The 5,368-nt window shown below is 42.3% G+C and overlaps 1 non-coding gene across 1 annotated transcript; it reads left to right on the top strand.

Moving 5' to 3' along the window:
• The first annotated feature begins 5,261 nt into the window (after positions 1-5,261).
• On the top strand, positions 5,262-5,368 carry LOC147927044 (small nucleolar RNA R71). Its single transcript, XR_015583081.1, has one exon. It is a non-coding gene; the product is annotated as a small nucleolar RNA R71 (small nucleolar RNA).

Below are 5,368 nucleotides of genomic sequence, written 5' to 3'. Positions count from 1 at the left end.
CTCGGTCGAGTGCATGTCCGAGTGGGGGGGTCGAGCTGGACCGCGAGTCTCCGTTAGCTGTCTCTTCCTGTTCTATTCAGACTCCTAAGCTTGCCTAACCATGAAAATACGAAAGCAAAAATCAAAATACTAAAATTCCAAGGCAATATGTACAGAGATACCTTAGGGACTTCCTCCCTAGTGAGATTGTTTAAAGTCACTGAGCTTGACTTTGATGCTTTTTCATGCTTGAGGAGCATCCTTGAGAAGCATTGTGCACTTCTCATGAGTTTCCTTCTCCCCTAAATACTTCTTAACTCTCTGACCATCGACTGTAAATTCACTTCCATCCTTGTTGAGAAGTGTTACAGCTCCATAAGGAAGGATCTACTTGACTTCAAAAGGGCCTCCCCATCTACTTTTTAACTTCCCAGGGAATAACTTGAGTCTTGAATTGTAGAGCAAAGCCTGGTCTCCAGCCTTTAGGTCCTTGATAAGAATCTTCTTATCATGGAAGGCTTTAGTTCTCTCCTTGTAAATTTTGGAGTTTTCATAAGCTTCCAATCTGATTTCCTCAAGCTCATGCAACTCAAGGCTTCTCTTAGCTTGTGCTGTTTCTAGATCCAAGTTCAAGAGTTTTATTGCCCAGAGAGCCTTGTACTCAACTACTGGGAGGTGGCAAGACTTGCCATACACAAGCTGGAATGGGGTTCTTCCTATTGGTGTTTTGAAAGCTGTCCTATATGCCCAAAGTGTTTCATCAAGTTTAGTAGACCAATCCTTTCTTGTTGCTCCCACTATTCTTGACAGAATGGCCCACTAGTTTGGGGATGATAGGCTGTAGACACATTGTGCTTAACCCCATACTTCTTTAGCATTCCTTCAAAGATTTTGTTGATGAAGTGTGTTCCTCCATCACATATCACAGCCCTTGGAATTCCATACCTTGGGAAGATGATGGATTTGAAGAGCTTGAGGACTACCTTTTGGTCATTAGTGGGACTAGCAATGGCTTCTACCCACTTTGAGACATAGTCTACTGCCACAAGTATGTAGACATTTCCATTTGAAGGAGGGTTAAAAGGTCCCATGAAATCAATTCCCCAAACATCAAATATCTCAACTTCAAGGATTGGATTCTGTGGCATCTCATTCCTCCTTGTGATGTTCCCCATTCTTTGACAAGCATCACACTTTGTAATGAACTTGTGAGTATCCTTGAATAAGGTAGGCCACCATAAGCCAGCTTGTAAAACTTTCTGGGCTGTCTTGAAAGTTGCAAAATGTCCTCCATAAGCAGAGCCATGACAATGTCCCAATACTCCTTCTACCTCACTTTCTGCTATGCATCTCCTAAACAACCCATCTGACCACTTTTTGTAGTGATAAGGTTCATCCCAATAGTATCCATTTATGTCCTTGAGGAGTTTCTTCTTTTTGTAATGGTCCATGTCCACTGGAATTTCCTCACACACCTTGTAGTTGACTATATCAGCATACCAAGGTAGATCTTCACTCTCAAGTGCTAACCACTCCTCCATCTGCTCCTGCTCGACCGGGTCACCAAACTCACTCGGTCGAGTGCATGCTCGAGTTGGTGGTCGAGCTGGCTGCCGGGTTGTTCCAAGTAGCATCAGTTTCTCCTCAGGCATTGAATCATCAATTGGAATCTGCTCCTCTATCCTCATCCTTGGCAGATGATCAGCTACTCCATTCTCTATCCCTTTCTTATAAACTATTTCCATGTCAAATTCTTGGAGAAGCAAAATCCACCTCAACAGCCTTGGTTTGGTGTCTTTCTTTGAGTAGATGTGCCTCAAGGCAGCATGGTCAGTGTACACAATCACCTTCGATCCTACCAAGTAGCTTCTGAATTTTTCAAAAGCAAATACCACTGCTAGGAGTTCCTTTTCTGTTGTTTAGTATCTTCCTTGAGTTTCATCCAAGGTTCTACTTGCATAATGAATCACATGCAGCTTCTTATATTTTTTCTGTCCTAGAACTGCTCCTACTGCAAAGTCTGAAGCATCACACATGATTTCAAATGGAAGATCCCAGTTTGGTGCTTGGACTATTGGGGCTGAAATCAAAGCAGCCTTGATCTCCTTGAATGCTCTCAAGCAATCTTCATCAAAATTAAACTCAGTCTCCTTACAAAGCAACCTTGTCAATGGCCTAGCTATCTTTGAGAAATCCTTGATGAACCTCCTATAGAACCCAGCATGGCCAAGGAAGCTCCTTATGTCCTTGACTGTTTTTGGTGGTTGAAGTTGAACCATAACTTCAATCTTTGCCTTGTCAACTTCAATTCCCTTCTCTGAAATCTTATGACCAAGGACTATCCCTTCTTCAACCATGAAGTGACACTTTTCCCAATTCAAAACCAGGTTTGTCTCCTCACATCTCTTTAAAACCCTGCATAGATTAGCAAGACAAGAAGAGAAAGAGTCTCCATAGACAGAGAAGTCATCCATGAAAACTTCAACCACATCCTCAATGAGATCAGAGAAGATTGACATCATGCACCTTTGAAAGGTAGCTGGAGCATTACATAATCCAAATGGCATCCTCCTATATGCAAAGGTACCATATGGACATGTGAATGTTGTCTTCTCTTGATCATTAGGATGAATAGGAATTTGGAAAAATCCAGAGTATCCATCCAAGAAACAGTAATGAGTATGATTGGCTAATCTTTCCAACATTTGGTCAATGAAAGGGAGGGGAAAATGATCTTTCCTAGTGGCTGAATTGAGTTTTCTATAGTCAATACACATCCTATGACCTGTTATGGTTCTAGTTGGAATTAACTCATCTTGATCATTCTTTACTACAGTAATTCCTCCTTTTTTAGGGACACAATAGACTGGTGAAACCCAAGTACTATCAGAAATAGGATAGATTACACCAGCATCTAGCAACTTAAGGATCTCCTTTTTGACTACTTCCTTTAAGTTGGGGTTTAACCTTCTTTGGGGTTCAATGCTGGAATAAGATTCATTTTCAAGGTGAATTCTATGCATGCAGAGGCTAGGTGAAAGTCCTTGAATGTCATCTAAAGTATAACCAATAGCTTTTCTATACTTCCTCAATTCAACAACTAGCAAGTCAAGTTCACTCTCACTCAATTTAGCATTAACTATTACTAGATAAGTAGAGTTCTTACCAAGAAAAACGTACCTTAGCCCAGATGGAAGAGGTTTTAGCTCTACTTTTGGTGCTTTCAGCTCGGACCAGTCATCTCTAGAGGATTCAGCAGTGCACTCGGTCGAGTGGGTCCTGCACTCGGTCGAGTGTGTGGTCGAGCTAGTGGTCGAGCTGTCCGTATTTGCTACTTGAACTGACCAAACTTCCTCCCTCAATGCTGGTAATCCCTCAAAAATCTGATTCTTTACATGAATCCAATATCTCTTCATAGGCCTTGGTTTCTTTATGGATGAACCCTTCCTCTCCACTTTTGGTCAAGGCAGTCCTAAGATGATCTTCTTCTGCTAGTTCTTCCATTAGTTCTCCTGATAGCTTATCCAGCTCTTCAGTCCAAAAGACTTGTCCCCCAACTGTTGGTTTCTTCATAGCCTCCACAATATCAAATGTCATTTTGAGATCATCTCCTAAGTTAAGATCAATCTTTCCTTCTCTCACATCTATTATTGCTCCTGCTGTAGCAAGGAAAGGTCTTCCCAAAATCAAGGGATCTTTTGGCTCCTCATCCATTTCCAAGACTACAAAGTCTGTTGGGACTTCTGCTGCTCCAATTCTAACAGGTAGATCTTCCAAAACACCATGTGGTAGTCTTATTGATCTATCAGCTAAGATCAAAGATATATTGCATGGTTTATACCTTGTAAATCCAAGGCGCTTTGCAACTGTCAAAGGCATGAGGCTCACTGAGGCTCCCAAATCACAAAGGCATCTGTTGAAAGTCAAAGGTCCTATTGAGCAAGGTATAGTGAAGGAGCCTGGATCTCTCAAATTTTGAGGGTTCACTTGCTTTTGGATTATGGCACTACACTCATGGCTAAGATGTACCATCCCCTGAACTTCTTTGATTCTTTCCATCACAGCATCTTTCAAGAACTTATGGTAAGGAGGAATCATCACAAAAGCATCAATCAAGGGCATCCTAAGCTCAATCTCTCTAACTTGTTTGTCAAACAATGCTTTATACTTGTCAACCATTTGCTTCTTAAACCTTCCTGGGAAGGGCAATGGAGGCTTGTAAGGAAGGGGAATGGACCTAGCTTCCTTTTCCTTGGAGGTAGCTGGCTTAGATGTTTCCTGAGCAGCTGCTCGATCAGGCACTCGATCATGCACACGGTCGAGTGCCTGCTCGAGTGGACCGTCGAGCTGAACACTAGTTTTATCCTGAGCCCCTTCTTGTTGAAAATCCTCCCCATCTTGTTCCACACTGTCCTCAGTGTTTTGTAAAGCTCCATTTTTGTCTTGTAAAACTCTTCCCCTGCGCAAATTAATGGCATGAGCACTTTCTATAGATTGCATAATAGCTTTGCCTTTGTTGTTCTCTTGCTTAGAGGCAGAAGTTTGTTGACCCTCTAGTGTTGTAATCCTTGTAGTAAGTGTGTCAAACTTTCTATTTTAGGTCACTGTAAAGATCTGTTATCCTCCTGTTCAGCTCAGCAAATCTATTGGCTTCCTCAATCTTCCCTTGTGTTTGACCAATCAACAGCTGCAGTATCATAGCTCTAAGGTCTTGTTCCTGGTCTTGGTTAGTCTGAAACCCTGGTGGGGGACACAACTGGGGCTGGAACACCTGTTGCTGTTGTTTGGGTACATAGTTTTAGTGCTGTTGAGGCTGTTGAGGCTGTTGAGGAGGGTAGACTTGATCTTGTGGGTTGGCCACATTTGTGCTCCTATAGGACAGATTATTGTTCCTAAACCCTCCTTGGTTATAACCCTTGAAGCCTCCTTGGTTTTGCATATAGCAAAGCTCAGCAAACTCATTCTCCCCCTCTTGAACTGGAAGCTCCTCTTCACTAACAAAGTGAATAGACTTTTGCTGGCTGAGCAAGATCCTATCAAGCTTTTCATTCACCATTTTCAGATCCTTCTTGTACTTGTCTTCTTGATCAGTTGATGATGACCTTATGGTTCTGTCATAGTCCTCATTGTAGTTCCCATCAGACTGTGCAAGATTCTCTACTAACTCCCAGCCTTCTTCCACATTCTTGTTGAGGAAGTTTCCATTGGAGGCTGTATCAAGAAGCATTCTGAACTTGGGAAGCACTCCTCTGTACAATGTGCTCAACAAAGACTCCACACTGAAACCATGATGAGGACATTGAGTTTGGTACCCCTTGAATCTCTCCCAAGCTTCACAAAAGCTTTCATTGCTCCATTGAGCAAATCCAGAGATCTCATTCCTCAGCCT

This window comes from Camelina sativa, chromosome 15 (genome assembly GCF_030686135.1).
Source record: "Camelina sativa cultivar CO46 ecotype springtype chromosome 15, ASM3068613v1".
Classification (NCBI taxonomy): domain Eukaryota; kingdom Viridiplantae; phylum Streptophyta; class Magnoliopsida; order Brassicales; family Brassicaceae; genus Camelina; species Camelina sativa.
Note: the sequence above shows the minus strand (reverse complement) of the source record. Positions and strands in the feature narration are given on the sequence as shown.